Source organism: Silene latifolia, chromosome 6, assembly GCF_048544455.1.
Source record: "Silene latifolia isolate original U9 population chromosome 6, ASM4854445v1, whole genome shotgun sequence".
NCBI classification, from domain to species: Eukaryota; Viridiplantae; Streptophyta; class Magnoliopsida; order Caryophyllales; family Caryophyllaceae; genus Silene; species Silene latifolia.
This window is the reverse complement of record NC_133531.1, coordinates 11,563,892-11,587,249: the sequence shown is the minus strand read 5'-3', so window position 1 is coordinate 11,587,249 and position 23,358 is coordinate 11,563,892. Positions and strand designations below refer to the sequence as shown.

Sequence of the window (23,358 nt, the reverse complement as noted above, 5' to 3'; positions counted from 1 at the left end):
GAATGAATGTTTTTTGATGAATATTTATTTTTTTTGCATTCCCATTTGTAATTATGTACTTTATTATTAATTATGTACTTCATTCCGATTATATGTAATTAATTTATTCATTCCGATTTTATATAATTATTTCATAAAATTATCTCTAAGCCAGATATTGTAGCATTTTTGTATTGACAGAACATTTTTAAGAAATAAATTCTTTTGCACACCAGTGGGACCCACCAAAAACTGAATTTCCAAAAAAAAAAATGTTGTATATATGATGTGGCTCTCTCTCCATTCAGTAAATGCTCCTGAATTAATAAAGATAGGATTTGCTCGCTCAATAAGCTTCTTGCCTTTTACTTTTCCAGATCGCATATCTACGTCCGTCTTTAATTTTAGCTTCTTTGTTGGTTATGGTTCGTACGAAACATGTAGAAATAAGTCACTCTCACGACTCGCTTAACCGTCATCCTACTTGAACTTCTTCATCCGAAAGGTTTACCTATTTAACTAACTCATTTGTCTTTAAAAAGTTTTTTTTTCCAACTCACTTAACTGCATAACCGGTTAAACCAATCAGCCTAACTAGCTTACGGAGTACATAACATTAAGCCAAAACACTAAAACAATGAAAAAGGGAAATATAGCAACTCAGCCCATAAGTTTGATACTATGTCCAATCAAGCTCCTCAACTTAAAAATGTAGCAAATTAACACCATAATTTCTCTTAATGTGCAATTAACCACATATCTTATTTTTAAAAATAAAATTTGTTAATTAAATATTATACTACTAGTTTAGACCTCGTGCAATAAATGCACGGTATATAAAGTTTTTTTTTATCTTTTAATAAATTACCTATATAGCAGTGTCTCAATAATTGTTCGTATTTTTGTCATTATGTTTTTTTTCGAGGAAAAAAGTTGAAAGGAAAATTGATTAAGAGAATTTAGTTATGCGCTGAAAGTTAATCTAAATAAAACATTTTTTATACCCTAAACTAATGATTTCAATTTATAAATTCTATCAATTGTTTTCTTGCGTAAACATAATTAGTGATTTACAGTTCGGTTTGATACGTAGAATGGATCAAGTCCTTTTCAAATAATAACATTAACAAAATATTTAACAACCTATAATTTTGTATAAATTTTATTAATCCCTTATTTACTAAATAAATAGGTGAAACTTTCATTTTTCCCGCCTAAACGATATTCCTAAAATGAAGCTTAGTATTTTTAACATATATTATAGGTACGGTAGGTGATTAATGACACAATTTTTCAAATTTAATATTTTCTATATTTTACATTCTGCATAAATTTATCTCCATTCTTATATGCTAAAAAAAATGGTATACTTTTTTTAAAAATAACTAGTTTAAAACCCGTGCAAGTTGCACGGGTATATAGAATTTTTTTTTTGAATAAATAGTAAGTTTATAATTTGAAGGTAGATGGACAGTATTTCTATAAGTATATGATTTGACAGTATTTTTAGGCTAACCATTTACTCCCTCTGTCCCGGTCATTTGTTGTTCTTTTCCATATTTGGGTGTCTCAGTGAGTTGTTGTCCTTTCTATTTTAAGAATGAACTTGATGACTAATTTGACCATTCACGCTCAATTTTTCCACTTGTCATTCAGTAATTGGTCTATTTCTCTTTCCTTGGTCTTTGTGCCAAAATCAAAGGACAACAAATGACCGGGACAGAGGGAGTACAATATAAGTATATCATTATTGGAACAACATTTAATACAACAATCATACAAAACCAAGATATAGTCCTCTCCATAAATTGTGAATCAATCAATTTCCGCAACAAAATTTTCCACTTCAAGATCAGCATATTCAAAATTTTCCACTTCACGATGGCGTCCCTGTTAGGCGAGAGTCCGGGAAAGGGTCCCTTGCCACTTTGGCAAGAGCTCGCTCCAAGGACTTGAACCCCGTGACCTCACGGTCACAAAGCAATACCTTAACAGGTGCGCCAAGGCTCCCCTTCTAAAACAAATTGATAAGGTAATATACTAATATGTCCGGTAACTTATGTAGCTTTCTATGCAAGAACAACATTTAAAAATTGAACTTATAAATGCATTTTAGGTAGTATCATTGTATCAGTGTAGGGATTTTAAGTGATGGCATATCAAATTACCAACCTAAAAAAATTGACTGTGGCACGGCAAGTTATAACGACACTCTCGGTAGACATGGTGTAAGCTATAAGTCTATCAAAGGGTCAGACATTTTATATGATTGAAATAAAGGGTGAAATAAAGGTGTGTGAAACTTGCAATTTGTCTTGGTTCAAACTTCAAACAACTACGTTGATGGAAAATTCCAACATTGGTATCTTGATTCAAGTTAATGAGAAAGACAATGTACATTTGATTCCCTTAACCCCACCACCTATGAAAGCCCTTGAGTTTTTAGACAAAGGGTAACTCTACTGTGAGTGGGTGAATCCTTGCCTTTGTATTGCTATCAACGTCTCTTTGTATACAACATTGCAGCCAACTACTTTAGCTGACTTTGCTACAAATAAGGCTAGTCTATTGCTACAAATCAAGCTAGTCTAATGCTACGTAACAACTTGGTTACAAAGGATAAGAAACTTGTGACGATAATAATAATCTAATATATACTCTAATTAAGTGTGAGTACAAGTTTTATAAGATAAGGCGTAATTATAATTAGTACTTTGAACATACCTTAGACATATAAGAATGACATGTAATAAGCAATTGAATTGTAATCTTTCGTTCTCGTTGCACCGTAAAAGAAAACTTTATAAGAAACTATACTTCTTTCTAATACTCAAACAGGCAGATACCGCTGCTTAACATTCAATAGATTGATGGATCTCTCCTTCCCATCAATAGATTAACCAAAAGAATAGTTATGAAGTTAGGGGGCGTTTGGTTGGGGGGAATAAGGAAAGGGAAAGAGAATAAAAATGGTTGATTCCTTTTATTGTTGTTTGTTTGACACAAAGAAAGGGTAACCCATACCCCCCCTTACCCCCAAAACCATTCTCATCCATACCCCTCCCCCCTCGGTAGTTCATAAACCCCATAATCCCTTCTTCCTCCTACCCCCTATTTCCACCACTCCCTTGGGCCTCTCACACCGTCAACCACTGCCACCTACACTCTACACCCACCACACCGACACAACCACCACCAGCGACGCCGCCTGTCCACGCTACCCCATATCCTCAACCACTAAACACCACACAAACACCTTCAGTAACTCTCCCACCCCACCAACCACCACCAACACCTTCCTCGGCCACACCACTGCAACCGCCCGACGCCGGCCACACCAGATCTGGTGTTTTAAGGAGTGAGGGAGGGGTTTTCGAAGGGTCGTGGTGGATTTTTTTAGAATGAATAAGGTGTTTGGGGTCGGGATTGTGGTGTTTGTTGAGGGCGTGAGGCGCGGTGATTAGGTTCGCCATGGGGTACCGTGAGGAAGATCGTCGGCGCCGGTACTTGTGGTGGTGTCAGTGTAGATAATGGTGGCATGTGGTAGGTAATGGTGGTGGAGGTGGTGGATGTTGGCTTTTAATTCCCTTTCCCTCTAATTGTCAACCAAACACCCAAGTATAATATGGGTGATCCCATTCATTTCCCTCTCTTACCCTTTCTTGATTTCATTCTCTTACCCTTTCCCGTACCAAACGCCCCCTTATAGTAATCCCTTATCTATAAAAGCTGAAGCCAATAAAGCTTTCTTATTGGTCCATGGTTTTTAAGGATTAAAAAGAAAAAAATTAAGGTAGGACCCCCCATGTTCATCCTACACATTTAATTACCCTCTCTCCTATATTTCACTTGATTGCTTTTCTTTTTCTCCTTTTCAAACTATTGAGTTTACGATATTTTAATTGGGTAATGCTAAATACAAACCACTTTGGTTGTATTTAAGCATTAAATACCTTCTAATTTGGGTATTAACTTAGAAATTAAAAACTAAATTACACATTAACCAATACATTTAATGCATATATCAAGAATTTATTTCCTCTTTTGGTTTCTTAAATACAACCCAGTGGGATGAACATATACATAGTTTTTTTTTTTTTTTATAATTACATATTATACATATATATTTTCCTAAAATGTTAGGAATACATGTGAATGAAAACAATTAAAAAAAATTACAAAATGAATAAAATTACAAATTATTTGTACTGGTTTTCTTATTGATAGGTACCTAAATAACATTCCTATACAAAAAAAAAATACAAGTCTCGATAAAAATTAAAGCACACTCATATAATTATAATTCATAATGTTAAGAAATATACAAAATTTAGCAAAATTTGAATAAGATTCATATAATTATAATATTAAAAAAAATACACATGGTAAAGATTTTAATGATTATAAAAAATTACCAACACTAATTTTTTTATTTAAAAAAAAAATCACAAGTCTTACAAAGCATTATTAAGAGACAAAAACATTTATTTAGTAATCAGGCATCAACAATATCATATTTACAATTTCAATACCGTCATTTGAATTTAACATTTGAATAAGGAAGCTCAATTTATTATATGTGGTTATAATAATAAATAAGAGGCCCGATTAAATTCAATACCGTCTCTATGGACAATTTAAATTATTACGATATTAAACACTTAACATCTGTTGTTACGACCCGTGCATTTTTTTTGCACGGGTGTAAAACTAGTAAACTAATAGAGACCCGAAGTTACGACAATCAAATAAACTAGTTTTATTCCCGTGCAAAAAATGCACAGGTCGTAATAGCAGGCGCTATCATTAGATACATGAACATATAATTTAGCGTGATTAACTGTTCAATGCCGTGACAATATTCGAATATTTGATAAATATTATATTTGAATATTAGATAATGTACAATTGTATTTTATTAGAATTATATAAAGGTATTTGACATGTTAGACCCGTTGAATGTATGTAAATTGCAATATTTTATGTAAATTGTGACATTTTAACTTATGTTTTAACATAAAAAATTAAAATAGGAATAAGAGATAGGAATATGAATTGTGTTGAGGAGAGAGGGTAATTAAATAGATAAGAAAACATGGGGGATCCACATGTAAAAACTCAGCAGCCAATCAAAAGCCAAGAAAAAACCCAACTTTTATACTATGTAGATTGCAAAAAATATCAAGTTTAAGTCCCAAGTTCTTAGAAACATTACGGTGTATCGGTTTATCTATGAAAAAGTCCAAATTAATCATCAAGAGTCGACAATTGTATACTAAAACAACTATGAAGATTAGAGTAGAGAACTTTAATCAATCGAAAACCATTGATTGATCACAGAAAAATTATGGAAAAAGAAATCGAAAACAATTAGATAGTTAGAGCATATTACCTAAAGCAAACATGAGTATAGAGGCTGTCAAATCTAGGAGAGGATGAGGAGTAGAAGATCTGATCTTTGTTGAATGTACAGAGTGAATGGGTAGAAAAAGGCGAAGAGTGGAATAGAGAAAGGAGTTTGGAAAAAAATAAGAAATAATAGTGCTCCTCATTAGGGTTAGCTTTGGGCGGGAAAAAATTTGGTTAGTGGTTCTTGTTTTATTATTTTATATTTTATATAGATTGTACATACGATAAAAATTCATTGACTTTTGATAAGATGCTTTTTGGAGAGAAATTTGGATATGAGGCAAATTTTTATATGTCAGTGGATTTTTCATTGTTTTAGGTGTTTTCAATTTTGTTATTTAAAAGCAGTGGCATATGTATAAATTAAAGTTAACATGGTGAACATAAAAGTTGGTTTGCCCGAGTGGTTAAGGGGGAAGACTTAAGATCTTCTGCACATAAGTGCGCGTGGGTTCGAACCCCACAGCCAGCATTTTATATCTTTATTTCTTAATTAAAAAAATAATTTCAAATATCTTGTCAGATTTCAAAAGTTGTTGGGCCAAATTAAAAGTTTGTTTTTGACATATATACATTATTACATATTCAGATAGTTTAAGGATAGATTATTAATATAGACCCCGTGCATATTTGCACGATTTTTTAGACAATAATATATAAAGACGTTAAATATTATAGATTGGTAATATGATTAAGCGGTGTAAGAGAAAAAAATTAGTAGTTTTCACACTAAATAAGATTTTTTTTAAGGTACACCAATTAAGATTTTGTTTAAACTTAACCTAATTATATGAATAGTTTAGATCTCGTGCGAATGCACGATTTTTTAGTTTCTAATATGTAGAGAAATTAGCATTTAGCAATTAGACTTTTGGGTGTTTGGTAAACGGCATATTGACTGATTTTTAGCACATTCAAGGGTTTTAACATGTGTGATCAATCAATATGCTAATTTTAGTGTTTGGTAAATAGTATATTGAAACAACATATTTAGGGTCAATACTCAGTATGCTTCTTATCCCAACATATTGGTTAACATATTGTAAAATAAGAAATTCTGCTCCATTTTACAAATAATATTAACAATCTACTAATCGTAATCTGCCAATTATCAAACACTCAAATTAATTCTGCTAATTATAATATGCTAGTCAAACCTTCTAATTAACTCTGTCATTTATAATCTGCTTTTGCTGAAATTAATCCGTTGTCTACCAAACAGGGCCTTTAAATTTAATGTTACAGTGTACAATTATTAATGATTAGTATTAAGAGGTAAAAATAACATTAATTTCTATTTTCGTGTTTTATTGAGAGGTAAAAAATAATGATAATATTAAAAGGTAGAAACATATTTAAGATACATTAATACATTTATGGGTAAAATTTGATGATAAGTATTAGTAAAATATATAGTTGTATGACAGTATGATCACAATGTGTTAAATGTAAAATGTATGGTAGTCCAATATAATTGGTGGAGTACATTTCTCTACAAAGATTGACACATAAGAGTAACAAGTACACACGTTAGACCCAAAATTTATATAGAATTATAACAACCCGACCCACCACGGTCGTAACACAACCCAATAAGATGGGATATGTACCTTTGGGCCTATTACTTGTCCTCACTTAAGCCCAAAAGCACAAGGCCTTGTTACTAAGTGGTGGGTGAAATCCCTTATAAACATATCACAACCTCCTCAATTCACCGATGTGGGACAACATTACTCTCAATAACTTTGGGTGTTACAATCTCCCCCACTTAAAGAACACAACGTCCTCGTTGTGCCTCCAACTTGTTAATGATGTTAAAATGAAAAGTTATATGACCAAATTTTTGATTATACTAAAATCGGTTCCCATTTTTCGTTGAATATGTAAATATTATATTTAATTATTTAAGAAATATATTTATAATAATTTTTATAATAGAAAACAATAGATTTTAGTTAAAAAAAATGGTAAAAAACTTGAGTTGTGCTTATTTGTACATCTTTGGAAAGTTATGGGGCTAATTTGCTACAAGTGAAACTTAAGGAGGTGATTTGCACATAATTCATAAGTTATGGGGTAATTTGCTACATCCTGCAATGAAAAGTTAAGTCTCTTGTAAGAAAGACTTGTGATAAAACATTGTAAAACTATTAATAAACTCTTGAATGCCCTATTAGCCAATCACAATAGTTAATTAGTAGAGATGGGGGTAATTAAGTAAATTAATCGTCGATTTTACAATACTTTGTGTGTAGCCGATGTATTGTGTATACCTGTTGATGGGGCATATTCTGCACCGCTGACCAAGTCAACACATTGAGCAAGGTCAAGGGTATTCACAGCAAAGTCAACGACTTAGACAGTCTAGCCAAATGAAGCCCATCGGCTGTCACACCCGGGTCTCGGCCAAACAACTAGCCAGCCGGGACACAAATCCGCGTACTCATATCCAAGACCCTCGGCGAGCCACCCACAGGTCCATCGGCCGAGGGTATAACAGTCTTTTCACCTGATAGCCACTTGGCCACTACGTGACAAAAGGTAAAAGCCTATAAATACTCCTCAACCTTCATTGAGGAAAGGATCCACAAATTGACCTAATAACCACTATTCATCTGGTAATATCTTGCTTATCTCTCTACAATACACTCTTAGCCAAGTTACAACAACTTCTCTCTAAGTTTACTGACTTGAGCGTCGGAGTGAGTACGCTCGGCCAAAGCCGAGCCCTCAGTTTGTTCATCGTTTCAGGAGACCGCAAGGAGGATTCAAGCAAGGACATCATTCTACTAGCTACGAGTGGTAACTAACACCTGCTCTGGAATCATACCCGGAACAATTGGCGCCGTCTGTGGGGAGGGCAAACTAGAAGCTAGTCACATTCATTCCCAAACAACAAAAACAAAAACGCAAAAAAAAAACCCACCCAAAAGAGCTAAGATGTCGAAACAACAAGTAGTCGTGACCGACGAAACCGAGCTACACCAAGATGATACATTTCACCATTCGAGTAACAGAACCCTCCACCTATGAGTAGTCCAACCGGAATTCGGAATGCCGATAATACCGGACACACCGCCGTCCGCCAACCAGGTCACCATCATGGGGCAGGTGGTTGACGTAGCAAAACTGAAGACACTCCTGGACCTAATTGGGAGTACACCAGCTCACATAGGCACGCCGACACAAGCGGCGGAAGCCGTCCAGGAGGCCAGGGCCCAGAACGTGACTCCAAGAAACTTGAACGGAGCACTGGGAGAAGCAGACCCTACCAAGACGCCGGAGGAGCCCAAAGTGGTCGTGGTAAACGTAAGTCCTTCTCGCACTCGGGAGAGGACATCGCCGCCGCAACACCGACGAGGCACACCCCGGGAGAACCAGCGAAGCCCGACTCAGGAGAGTCGGAGAAGAAGCCCGAGCCGGAGAAGGAGTCCTTCCCGTTACGAGGAGAGAGGCCGGACTAGGAATGCGAGGAGTCGGTCGCCGCGTGTCATCCGACACGTGGTCAAACAAATTTCGGTGATTATGTCACGGACACCGCCGTACCAACCAAGTCAAGTTGCGGCGTTCGCATACAAAGGAGACAGCGACCCAACCGACCACGCCGAGGCTTTCGAGTCTTACATGTCGGTATGGGAGCAGCCTGATGAGGTCTGGTGCCGAGTTTTCCCAACGACTCTGCATGGGATGGCTCAAAACTGGTACAAGGGGCTTCCCGACGGTTCGGTATACTGTTTTGCCGACCTAAAGGACGCCTTCTTAGCCCAGTACTCTTGCAACAAAAGGACGGTCGTGGAGACGTCGGACCTCCTAACTATCAAGCAGGAGGAGGGCGAGTCTCTACGAAGCTATATGAAGAGGTTCGACGGCAAGGTCCAGCAGATTCGGGAAATCAATCCCGAACTGGAATAAAGAGGCCGACGCCGTCTCATACTGTCGATTCGACAAGAGCGGCAGTCGTTAAAAAAGCCGACGCCGTCTCATACTGTCGATTCGACAAGAGCGGCAGTCGTTAAAGAAGCCGACGCCGTCTCATACTGTCGATTCGACAAGAGCGGCGATCGTTAAAAGCCGACGCCGTCTCATCTGTCGATTACAAGAGCGGCATCGTTAAAAAGCCGACGCCGTCTCATACTGTCGATTCGACAAGAGCGGCATCGTTAAATAAGCCGACGCCGTCTCATACTTCGATTCGACAAGAGCGGCAGTCGTTAAAGAAGCCGACGCCGTCTCATACTGTCGATTCGACAAGAGCTTAGCGGCGATCGTTAAAAAGCCGACGCCGTCTCATACTTGTCGATTCGACAAGAGCGGCATCGTTAAAGAAGCCGACGCCGTCTCATCTGTCGATTACAAGAGCGGCATCGTTAAAAGCCGACGCCGTCTCATACTGTCGATTCGACAAGAGCGGCAATCGTTAATGAAGCCGACGCCGTCTCATCTGTCGATTAAACAAGAGCGGCGATCGTTAAAAAGCCGACGCCGTCTCATCTGTCGATTGACAACAAGAGCGATCGTTAAAAGCCGACGCCGTCTCATACTGTCGATTCGACAAGAGCGGCAGTCGTTAAAGAAGCCGACGCCGTCTCATACTGTCGATTCGACAAGAGCGGCAGTCGTTAATGAAGCCGACGCCGTCTCATACTGTCGATTCGACAAGAGCGGCAGTCGTTATGAAGAAATGTAGCGCTATGGCAGTCACCCCAAATAGTAGACGCTTCGGCAGTCACTTAAAGTGGTAGACGCCGCGTAACACGCTATCCGGGGCGCTTGACTCACACATCATAGACAAGAGCGGTGTTCCCCATGAAGAAATGTAGTCTTTGTGGCGATCACCCCAAATAGTAGACGCTTGGCAGTCACTTAAAGTGGTAGACGCTCAGAACACGCTATCCCGACGCCGACTCTTACGTCGCATCGACAAGAGCGGCAGCTCCATCGAAAGCGACATCATCGCGACAGCGCCAGCTTGATAAACAAATCAAAATGCCTTAAAAGCGTTAAAAACAGTTGAGATGCACACTCTAAACTACCTCGGCCAAGCCAAGGTTCAAACAAAAAGAAACGCTCAATTAATAAACGTAAGAGGACAACTCGGACAAGAACGGGAAAAGACCTCGGCCAAGCCAGAGGCAAAGTGGAAACACTAAATACCGTTGAGACGCTCAAAAGAAATAAGGCAAAGACCTCGGCCATACCGAAGGCAAAAGAAACGAACTCTTATTTATAATAACAGTTTGCAGGCGAAAAGAATAGAGATAACACAACCTACCAAAGGATACAAAATACAAGGAGAAAAGCAAAAAAAACTACAATTATCATTTGAAGCACCAAAGGATGGCGGGAGGAAGGGCTTAATAATCGGCCCCGAACAGCACCAGCAGATCTCTTCAGTAAACTTGTTCTCATCAAAAGACACATGATGGTATGTGAGGAGCTGAAGCAGATCTACTGTAAGCTTGCCCTCATCAAGCAACCTATGCCTGGTGCTGCTTACCGTCAGTAGCGATAGCCGCATCTTCTTCAATAGGCAGCCCAGCAGCTTTCCTAGCAGCCTCAGCTTTGGCCTCGGCGTCATCAGCCGCCCTCATTTTCTCAGCTTCCTCCTTGGCCACCTTAGCCCTCTCAAAGAAGAGTCGCTTCTCCGCGGCCGCCTCTTTATCAATCTTTGCCTTCACAGCCTCCTTGGCCTTCTCCACCATGGCGTTCTCCTTAGCCTCGAGCTTGTCATCAAGCGACTTGTCATATCTACCCCACGGAAAGGAACCATCAAGAGGAAGAGCTCCTCGATCACTTCCTTAGCAGCTCCTTCCGGCCAAGTCCCGAAATTCAGCGCACGAGATTGGGAAGCATGACAGTTTGGAGCATCTCAATGTCGGCCTCCTTCCGCTGATGATGGCCTCTTTGCCTCGAACCACCTCCGCCTTTGGCCTTAAACAGGCCCTCGGATTCGTTCCTCTCACTGGAGATAGAGGTCGGCACGCCCTTGAACGTGGTTACACTTCTCCAAAGACTTCGCACCTCGGGCTGCCGCAGCCTCGGCCTTGGCTCTCTCAGCAAGGACCTCTTTTTCGGCGTCCTCCCTGAGTTTTCTCTCAGCCAAGAGCGCCTTCTCAGCATCTCCCCTAAGCTTCCGCTCATTGAGGAGACCCAGCTTTGCCGACGCAGCCACCTGCTTAGCGGCATTACGCTCATGAACAGCTCGAGCCACGGCCTTCTCCTGCTCCGTGAGACGAGCAATGAAACCACGTTCCACCTTGCAAGCTCCCTAATTAGCTTCGTGCCTTCCTCTATAAGCTGGGAGACGAAGCCTTCCGGGATGAAGGGACGGTGGTAACACTTTGACCCCCAACCCGCGGGCCGGGAGGAGGAAGCCTTCGGGATGAAGGGTTGACGGTGACGCCTTGATCACCAACTCGCGCAGAGGTCCCCTCCACCCGCCGCCTAACGAGAGCGGAAGCGGGTGCGGGCTGGCCTACAAAAATTTAATAAAGACGTCGGTATCAACGTATATCGACATGTCGGGAAGCTCATCATCGGGAGCACCCGATGACTCGGCTAAATTTAGGCCACGGAATGAATAGGTACCGTGCTTCGCCTTCTTGGCCGGAGGAGGCACTTCCTTGCCAACGGTAGAGGCTGCCTCCTTCCTCTTTCGAATAAGGGGAGATTCCTCCGCATCGGAGTCCCCCTCAGAAGGAATATCAACAACCTCCACCTTTTTAGAAGGGGGGGTGGGAGTTGGAGCCAACGTCGACGCCCTCGCCGCCGAAGACACTCAAGCTTCCGCGTCCGACGAACAACGCCGCTGATAACCTTCGCCTGAGCCTCCTCCACGCTCAAGCCCCTCAGCCGCTGCTCCATAAGATCACCCGGCGACCTCCTACGGTCGTGGGTTTGAGCCTTGGGATGCAAGTTGGCAACGGTCCCATCTTTGTGCAGCCCCATTCTCCTGAGAAGATCCTCGACAAGCCCTTTCCAAAGTGGTCTCATGAAAGAAACAAAGAAAGAGTTAAGTAGAGGAAATAAACCGTAATTCGAGGAGCAAGAGCATTAAGAGCGGCGATGGGCCTCACACCGACCCCACTCACCCCGTGCTAGGGCCGGTATGAGGCCGACATGGCAGAGCGGCTCATCCTCGAAGGATGATCTCGTCGGAGGAATCCATCTTTTCGGTACCCCACTCTTGTCCACCTCAAAGAGCCTCATTGCCGCCTTCTCATCCTCCTGGAGATGAGACACTGCATCCATTTTGAGCTTCTTCCGGAAACCCATCTATCGTGCTCCGCTTTGAGTCTCACACCGCAAGTTAACTCGGTCTTTGGAAAAAGCGGCGCAATGGATAGTCATCCGGCACCTTAACGTACACCCACCGGCCTTGCCAATCCTTGCAAGAAGAAAGTTTGTTGACAGAGACATAACCCGGCTCCATCTCCACGCCGTACCATCCGACGCGCCGTAAAATGGTTTGAGATGGTGAAGCCGGCGGAATAAATTCACCGTTGGGGCCTCTCCCTTGAAGAGACAGAGCGACAAAGCCGATTATGGTCCTCATAGCCAACGGGTGCGGTTGTGCAACCGCAACGTTCATGGCTCTAATAATGGCCATAACGTTCTCATTCAACGGAAACCGGAGCCCATACTCCAAATGCCGCATATACACGCCGGTGTGGCCCGGTGGAGGGCAACAGACGGCTGACCCTCCTCGGGGATAACAATTTTGTATCCCCTACAAGAAAAAAATGGCCCTCGAAAAATTCCTCGCTGAACAATCAAGCGAGCTTATGAGTCCAAGCACGGTCGAACGGACCTTACAAAGCGTCGCCGTGATCCATAACATACTCGCTCCCTTCGTTAGGGACGAGACCTTTCCTCTTCATCACCGAAATCATCACCAAAATCTCCATAGGAATCAGAGTCCTCCCATTCCTCAAGAATTTGAGGATCAACTTCAGAGAATGAGACCTAGGGCCCCCGACGCGGGTTTACTAGGTCCAAGATCGTTGAGAAGACATGTTCACAACAAACTACAAACGAAATAAAAGAAAATTTGTTTGATTACCTTGAAGAAATACACTCGCCGGATCGAAGACCGAAGATTGGAAGAAAATAAAGCCCTTGAAAGTTTAAAGAGGAAGATTTTGGGGGAAAATTTTGGAAAATTTGAGGAAATGAAAATAATGGCCAAAATCACAGAGTAACTACCCTATTTATAGGGAAAAGCCCATGAAGAAGGACCAATCAGGGCACGACCATGAAGCGTCAACCAATCGGAAGCGGGACACGTGTCGGACATGCAACCACGGAATGTCAATCGTTGCAACATTGAATGTCAATCAATGCTACGATTACCAAGCGTATTCAACACGCCCATTCACATCTCTTCGCTGTTCATCTCCCTCAACAAAATCCTAGGCGCCGCTCTCCCGCAAGCTACATGATCGACCAAGCCATGAATCACCCGGTAGGGGCAATCAAAAATGACCGGCACTCTCGGGGTCTCGGCCACGTCATATTATTTCCCACATCGGATACCCTTTACGCATCCATGTGGAGGGGGGATATATGGTACGGCCTAACAAGAACCACGCCGATGCTTCAGAAGAAGCCGTTACAAAAAATTTTGCAAAAATACTTAGGCAGAATATACGTTCACATACATCGAAACCCATACCACGGCATAGACTACGGCTGGGGCAAATTGATGGGGCATATTCTCGCACCGTGACCAAGTCAACACATTGAGCAAGGTCAAGGGTATTCACAAAGAAAGTCAACGACTTAGACAGATCTAGCAGGTGAAGCCCATCGGCTGTCACACCTGGTCTCGGCCAAACAACTAGCCAAAGGGACACAAATCCGCGTACTCATATCCAAGACCCTCTACGAGCCTCGCCACAGTCCATCGGCCGAGGGTATAACGATCTTTTCACCGATAGCCACTTGGCCACTACGTGACAAAAGGTAAAAGCCTATAAATACTCCTCAACCTTCATTGAGGAAAGGATCCACAAATTGACCTAATAACCACTATTCATCTGGTAATATCTTGCTTATCTCTCTACAATACACTCTTAGCCAAGTTACAACAACTTCTCTCTAAGTTTACTGACTTGAGCGTCGGAGTGAGTACGCTCGGCCAAAGCCGAGCCCTCAGTTTGTTCATCGTTTCAGGAGACCGCAAGGAGGATTCAAGCAAGGACATCATTCTACTAGCTACGAGTGGTAACTAACACCTGCTCTGGAATCATACCCGGAACACCTGTATTATTGAATAATTTATTGAGTTAACCAATCTCAATTCTGAATATTTATAAAAAAAAATGAGTCATTCGTATTAGTTTGTGATTCCCCAAATAAATTTCCTGATGTGTCGGTGTCATCCAAATAGTTAAGTAGATTAACATATCTTTAGCCTAATCTGTTAACTTTGTGTTGGGTTTGAGTCGCCTTTTCGTATCACGTCACAAATTTCTTACGTTTCTTTACTTTGTAGACGATTGTTGGAATATGCTAAATCTCGCACACAATTTTGTTTAATCCAATACATATTTTTGCCTTATTCCAACTTTATCCCTCTCACTTTTCAAACACAAATAGAGAGGATGCTAGTAGAATTCCAAAATAAAAACTCAGATCTCTCTACCAGCCATCGACAACCCCCTCCACCACACTCTCTCAGTATCTACCAACCCTCGTAACCACTGTTGGTATTGCCGACCCACCTACGTTGGCAGAACTTGCACTCCTCTTTGCAACCACTGTTAGTAATGCCCTCAAACAACCACCGCATACCCCTCTAAAACAACTACCGTAAGCGCCCAAAAAGCCCGCTCAGTGTGATCTCGCCATAACGTTGAGTCGCCGATCCTTTTACGACCACCCTGCCACGACCAATTCGACCAACACCACCAACCACTATTCCAACAACCAAAACTTCAAATCCCTAATTCTAAAATTCCTTTAAAAAACCAATTCATTCAATCGATCGAAATATGGGTAATAAAATTGTTGATAAAACGGCATAATTACTCGCCATATTTGTGAAATAAGATCCGTAGACGTCGAATAATGGAGTAAAATGTGTTGAATTAAGCAAACTTATGAGCGGAATTTAGCAATTACATTATTTTATGGTAAGACGGTTTTATATTAGACTTTCCTTGAAAATAAACCGAAAAGAAAAAAATGCCGACATCTTGTTGATCACAGTGATCACCTCCCATCTCCCGTCTCTCGCTCCTGCGTTCGCCATTTTAGATCTAACTCAAGGTATCAATCTCACTCTCTTCAATCAATCTAAAACTTCAAATTCATGATTATTGATTGATTCCTAATTAACTGTAATAATTGAATTCACTGTTTTCTTATATTGAGAAATTGATCACTAATTATTTCTGCTTGATTTTCCAGAAAAAAAATTGATTGTTATTGAAGAAGAAGATGTTGACGAAATTTGAGACGAAGAGTAATAGAGTTAAAGGTTTGAGTTTCCATCCGAAAAGGCCATGGATCTTAGCGAGTTTACATAGCGGTGTTATCCAATTATGGGATTATCGCATGGGAACTCTTATTGATCGATTTGATGAGCATGACGGTCCCGTTCGCGGTGTCGATTTCCATAAAACGCAGCCGCTTTTTGTTTCCGGAGGTATTGTTCATGATTATCGGCAGTTTTAATTTGTTTTTCCTCTGTTTTTGATTCGCATTGTTGTTTTGTTGATTTATGTTTAGAGTATAATTGATTGGAGAGTGATGAGGATGATGATTTGACGGATTTGTGTCGTATTTGATCTGCATTGTTGTGTTTAAGTCGATTGTTAAAGTTGATTCGTGTTTGGAGTATAACTGATTGGAGAGTGATGATGATTTGATGTATTTGTGTCGTATTTGATCTGTATTTTCATGTTTCTATTGATTATGGAGTATTATTGATTGAAGAGTGATGATGTTTTGGAGTATCGTTGTATTCGATCTGCATTGTCGTGTTTCAGTCGATTGTTAATGTTGATTCGTGATTGGAGTATAATTGATTGGAGAGTGATGATGATTTGACGTATTTGTGTCGTCGTATTTGATATGCATTGTCCTGTTTCTGTTGATTACGGAGTATAATTGGGTTGGAGAGTGATGATTATTTGGAGTATCTGTGTCATTGTATATGATCTGCTTTGGTTTGTTTCAGTCGTTATTAATGTTGATTTATGTTTGGAGTATAAGTGATTGGATAGTGATGATGATTTGACGTACTTGTGTCGTATTGGATCTGCATTGTCGTGTTTCTGTTGATTATGGAGTATAATTGGTTGGAGAGTGGATGGGTTGATGTATCTGTGTCGTTGTATTTGATCCTCACTGTCCTGTTTGTTCAATTAGTAATTTAGTATATACTTAATTGATATCATCATTTCGGAATGGTATGGTGTATGTTTGTTGGAGTTTCATGCATTCGTGTTTCGTCTGCATATTGTGTTTTAATCGATGATTTTAGGTGTTAGATGTATTTATTTCGGATCATAAGTTGATGTATCGTTCTACGGCGGCATTTATTGTTCGGTTGAAAGGAATGGAGATGATTTGGTTGTGTAGTTGTAGTTAGGAGTGAACTATAGACCAATTTTTGCCTGGTGCTCATTAGTAAGGACAAGCTCTAGTCCTAGTCGAAAGGTGTGTGTTTGAGACTCTAACGGCATATTAGTCAATAAGTTTGAGTATTAATCAATAAGTTAAGAGGACAATTTTCACTTTGTCTGGTAGATTTCCGAGGTTAGGTTATCTCCATATCTTACTTTCAGTAAAGAGAAAAAGAAAGCAGCTCGTCAGATACTTTGCAAATTGCAATTGTACAGTTAACTATTTGGCATGCTCTAACCTAGTTTTCAATTCTTTCTCATGAAGCGAAACAGTCAACATTTTTTGGTTTTGGATTATGATGGAATAAAGCAATTTCAGACACTAAAGTGTTTGAACTTCTGTCGTTACGAAAGTAGCAGTCATTCGACACAAATTTGGAGACAACTTCTCAATATTGGCTAACAGTAACACCCGATTAGGGCTGTGTACATATGACCTTCCTACCATGCTATTTATAGGAGCCCTTGAGGCCGCGCCGCCGCGGTAATGTTATGGTGGTTGTTTAGTTCCTCCATGTGGAATTATATCTATGTGATCAGTGCGTAAGTTGTTCCTTTGTCCAACAACTCAAGCCAATACTCAATGACGATTCTGTTCCAATTTCTGTGGTATTTGTCTTGCTAGTCGCAGCTTGTCGTCTATTCAGCAAAATCTTCTTGTTCTGTCTAATTTTTCTAATTCTATTGAGTAGGATGGAGGCACTTTTTTTATGTTTTTGTGTTGTGATTTGAATATTTCGTATTTATCATGATCTTGTGGTGATTTTGCAGGAGATGATTATAAGATTAAAGTTTGGAATTACAAATTGCACAGATGCCTATTTACTCTTCTAGGACACCTTGATTATATCCGTACTGTCCAATTTCACCATGAATCTCCCTGGATTGTCAGCGCTAGTGATGACCAGACGATAAGAATATGGAACTGGCAATCACGCACTTGCATCTCTGTATTAACTGGACACAATCACTATGTTATGTGTGCCTCGTTTCATCCTAAGGAGGATCTTGTGGTTTCTGCTTCATTGGATCAGACTGTTCGTGTTTGGGATATCGGGGCCTTGAGGAAGAAAACGGTCTCTCCTGCAGATGACATTTTACGACTGAGTCAGATGAATACAGATCTGTTTGGTGGTGTTGATGCTGTTGTTAAGTATGTCTTAGAGGGCCATGACCGGGGAGTCAATTGGGCTTCTTTCCATCCGACACTTCCCTTGATCGTGTCTGGTGCTGATGATCGTCAGGTCAAAATATGGCGCATGAATGGTATGATTGAAGCTGTTTTGTTTCTGTATTTTCCTTGTTTCTTATCATTTTTGTCTGTTGTAGCCGCTAATTGATTATAATCCCAAGTGTGAAACTTTTTTTTTTCTGGTAAACTTTGTATTATGAACAGATTTCTTACCCATGGCCATGGGAGTATAGGTCTTTACATCTTTTTTACACTTTCTAGATATGCTTTGTGAAATTTGATTGCTAGGTGATAGTTTACAATAGCTGGATGCATTTTGATTGAATTTGGATATTACCACTATTTATTGCTCGCTCCTAAATATATTAGCGATTGACATATAATTGTTCATTGTTTAATTACGTGCAGATACGAAAGCATGGGAAGTGGACACCTTGAGAGGGCACATGAACAATGTTTCAAGTGTGCTATTTCTTGCCAGGCAAGACATCATTGTGTCAAACTCCGAGGACAAAAGTATCCGTGTGTGGGATGCCACTAAGCGAACTGGTCTCCAGACATTCAGGAGGGAGCATGATCGCTTCTGGATTCTTACTGCTCACCCTGAGATGAACCTTCTGGCCGCTGGTCATGATAGTGGAATGATAGTCTTTAAGCTGGAAAGAGAACGTCCTGCATTTGCTGTTAGTGGGGACGTTGTGCATTATGTGAAGGATCGGTTTTTACGCGTGTATGAGTACTCCACCCAAAAGGATACTCAAGTCATCCCTATTCGAAGAGCTGGTTCCAGCATACTTAATCAAAGCCCAAGGACTCTTTCTTACAGTCCTACAGAGAATGCGCTTTTGATTGTTTCAGATATAGATGGTGGAACTTATGAACTTTATGTGGTGCCTAAAGATGGCGGGGTAGGGGGATATGGTCCAAGAAGCAAAGAGGGGGCTTGGTGGTTCAGCTGTCTTTATTGGTCGGAACAGGTTTGCTGTGTTAGAGAGGAGCAGCAACCAAGTCTTAGTGAAGAACCTTAAGAATGAAACAGTCAAGAAGGTTGCCCTTCCTGTTCCTACTGATGCTATTTTTTATGCAGGAACAGGTAACCTTGTAATCTATCTTTTTCTTTACTATTATCCCCTGCTTCCTTCATGTAGTAGAAAAAAGTTGAAACATGTTTCCGTTTATATGGATGTTTCTGAAACAGTCTCAGTTAGGGGTTGTGGACTTTTCTTCATTTTGCAGGCCTTCCTTCATTCTGCCCAGTGTATGCATTCCATAGAAATAATTATAGGGTTTTTCTTGTTGTACCAGGTAATCTTTTATGCAGAGCTGAGGATAGGGCGATTGTGTTTGACCTTCAACAGAGGCTTGTGCTTGGAGAACTTCAAACTACTTTTGTCAGATACATTGCCTGGTCAAATGACATGGATAGTGTTGCTTTGTTGTGCAAGCATTCAATAATTATAGCCACCAAAACACTTGAGCACCGTTGCACTCTCCATGAAACTATCCGTGTGAAGAGTGGAGCTTGGGATGACCATGGTGTTTTCATCTATACAACACTGAATCACATGAAATACTGCCTTCCCAATGGCGATAATGGTATTATCAAGACTCTTGACGTGCCACTGTACATCACGAAAGTGACAGGAAACACCGTATATTGTTTAGATCGAGCGGGGAAGAACCGTGCCATCACTGTAGATGCAACTGAATACTTTTTTAAGCTCTCCCTCTTGAGAAAGAGATATGACCAAGTCATGGGCGTGATTAAGCGCTCCGAGCTTTGTGGACAGGCCATGATTGCCTATCTACAACAGAAAGGCTTTCCCGAGGTTGCTCTTCATTTTGTCAAGGATGAGAAGACTCGTTTTAACCTGGCCTTAGAGAGTGGTAATATTGAGATTGCTGTTGCTTCAGCTAATGTAATTGATGACAAGAATCATTGGTACAGGCTTGGGGTAGAGGCCTTACGTCAAGGTAATGCAGACATAGTGGAGTATGCATATCAAAAGACAAAGAACTTTGAGAGATTATCGTTCCTTTATCTAATAACTGGAAATGTGGACAAATTGTCCAAAATGCTGAAAATTGCTGAAGTAAAAAACAATGTTATGGGCCAATTCCACAATGCACTTTACCTTGGTGACATCCAAGAGCGTGTTAAGGTTCTAGAAGCCGCCGGACATCTTCCGCTTGCTTATGTCAATGCCAAGGTCCACGGGCTTGATGATATTGCTGAGCGTCTAGCTTCCGAACTTGGGGATAACATACCCGAATTGCCCAAGGGAAAGACACCGTCCCTGTTAATCCCCCCTAGTCCCATAAGCTGTGCTTCAAACTGGCCGCTTCTAACAGTCATGAAGGGGATTTTTGACGGCTTTGAGCATGGAAGGCAGGATGTACCTGATGAGGGAGAGGAAGATCCTGCAGAGGAGTGGGGTGAGGCCCTGGATATTGACGGTAATGGAGATGTTTTATCAGGCTTGGAAGAAGACGAAGGAGTACCTGAAGATGGCGAGGGAGGATGGGATCTCGATGATCTTGACCTTCCTCCTGAGGTTGAAACTCCAAAGATGGCTAATAACGGCCGTTCTGCTGTTTTTGTTACACCTACCCCAGGCATGCCAGTGAGCCAGATATGGACCCACAAGTCGTCCCTTGCTGCCGAACATGTCGCTGCTGGAAACTTTGATGCCGCTATGCGTTTACTTAACAGGCAACTGGGAATCAAAAACTTTGCCCCTTTAAAACAACTGTTTGTTGATCTATTTGCTGGCAGCCACTCTTACCTGCTGGCCTTTGCTTCGGCACCACTGATCTCTGTGGCGCTCGAGAGGGGTTGGAATGCGTCAGCCAGTCCTAATGTGAGGGGACCACCTGCCCTTGTATATGGGTTTTCTCACTTGGAGGAGAAACTTAGAGCTGCCTACAAGTTAACAAATGACGGGAAATTAAGCGAGGCACTCCGCACCTTTATTAATATACTCCACAGCATTCCGTTAATCGTGGTTGAGTCAAGGAGAGAGGTCGATGAAGTCAAGGAATTAATCATCATAGTCAAAGAATACGTTCTGGGCTTGAAGATTGAGCTTATGAGGAGGGAACTGAAAGACAATCCTGTTCGCCAGCAGGAATTGGCTGCATATTTCACTCACTGTAACCTTCAGTTACCTCATGCGAGACTTGCATTGCTTACTGCAATGACTACCTGCTATAAAGCCGGGAATCTCAGTACAGCCGCTAATTTTGCTCGTCGTCTTCTTGAAACCAATCCCACTTTCGAGAAGCAAGCAAAGATGGCCCGTCAAGTACTCCAGGCTGCCGAGAAAAACATGAAAGATTCAACCCAACTGAACTATGACTTTAGAAACCCATTTGTGGTTTGTGGGTCAACCTATGTGCCAATATACCGGGGCCAGAAGGACGTCTCATGTCCTTATTGCACTTCGCGGTTTGTTCCTGCTCAAGAAGGTCAAATTTGTGCTGTTTGTGATCTTGCGGTCATTGGTGCAGACGCATCCGGCTTACTTTGCTCACCTTCACAAGGTAGGATGTAAGTCATTCATGGGTGGAGCTCTTTTACTTTAAAGACATTGGAGTTGAATTACTAGATGCGGCTGCTACAACAAAGGTAATATTATTATTCGTATTCCAGAGTAGTTTCTTGATTTGTTTATGCTTTTTTCCATTTATAATTTGCTCAATTTTTTTGTCACATTTTCCACACTTAAGTCTGTTCTTAGCTGTGTTCTAAGTTTCAGCTGTATTTTTGTGCAATAAACTACAAGTGATTTATAGGCTATATTTTTTGGATTTGGGAAGCGATGTACTGATGTCCTTGTCGGGTGGGAAATACGGTACCAATTTGCTTCTGAAGTCCCCTATTGTAACAAATGGGTTTCTGTCCCACCTACATTTTATATATCACACTATCATGATGCCATGTATTAATAGTAGATCAGATCTATTTGGTCTTCTCAAAGTGATTCTTTCTCTACTTCAGTATGATCATTGAAGTTCTTCATGTTTATCTCTTTGCCTACTATGTGGTGTTTATGTCGTGAAGTCGCATATGCTAGGTTACGAACTTTTGAACCGGAAGTGGTTCTTTGTAGATTATAATATCGATTTTCTGGCAAGAAGTAATTTTGATTGAAATTGACGTTTCCCCTAAGAATTTCCGACTGTGTGCGGTGTGCCCGTAGTCTTATACCTAGTCAACCTCCGTAGCCTTACAAGAAGCCATTTCCATCAGAGACGAGGGTAAATGAAGGAGATTAAACCTGAGCTAAATCTTAGGAAGGGGAAATTACTCCGAAAATCGTAATTCTGTAGTATGTGCCCACGAATTTAATTTTAATTTGGGATGTGTTTTGAAGCTAATTAGTGCTGGAGAAGTCAGATTTTTCTCTCACTCTGTTAGTTTTGTGTGTGCCAATAAGCCTTTCATTTTTTTTTTTTTTTTTTTTTTTTTTTTTTTTTTTTTTTTTTTTTTGTGGCGTAAACGGAGACAATGGCGAATATGATGCTAACGGGGGTTTGAACTCAGTCATGAGCATCACCCACCCCTCATGACGCCTCTAAACTAGCCGACATTTGCAGTCTTTTAGTTGAATACTCGGTATTTCTGTTTTCTTCTGACTTGGGTAAATTAATGAACAAATGTATTGTCTAACGAGACAATAATTGGGACAATCCCTTGAGAGCTGAGAGACAAAATTGTCAACTTAGTAAAGATGTTTTGTGAGCATTTCTTGTCTCTATTATTATCTTATGACAAAATTGTCACAAGAAATTGTCACGAGATAATAATTGAGACAATCCCTATTCCCTTGGATAGAAGGAGGAACAAAATGTTTTTAGCATTAAACCATGAAACAGGCTGCAAACAGCATATAAAGCCAACATTCTGCTCTGTGAAACCTAAAAAAAAATCAGTCAGTCTTGCTTGTGACCGTCTTCAGCTTGTGACGTCTCATAGCCCCTCTTCCACTTGTTTTTTGTGAGAGGTCTCTTTGAAGAGATGAATTTTGTCTGTCTTCAATGAGAATTTGTGAACTGGAGTTTAGCTAGTAAGTTAATTTTTCACCCTTTGATTTGTAGCCAAAAACAAGTAATACAGGTTGGTCAAATGCGAATTTTAAATAT

General features: G+C 40.6%; 1 non-coding gene and 1 pseudogene across 1 annotated transcript; both read left to right on the top strand.

Annotated features, from left to right (window-relative positions):
- The first annotated feature begins 5,777 nt into the window (after positions 1–5,777).
- On the top strand, positions 5,778–5,860 carry TRNAL-UAA (transfer RNA leucine (anticodon UAA)). The gene has a single exon. It is a non-coding gene; the product is annotated as a tRNA-Leu (tRNA).
- A 9,703-nt stretch (positions 5,861–15,563) lies between these two features.
- LOC141586334 (coatomer subunit alpha-1-like) lies at positions 15,564–22,192 on the top strand (annotated as a pseudogene).
- Positions 22,193–23,358: the final 1,166 nt, after the last annotated feature.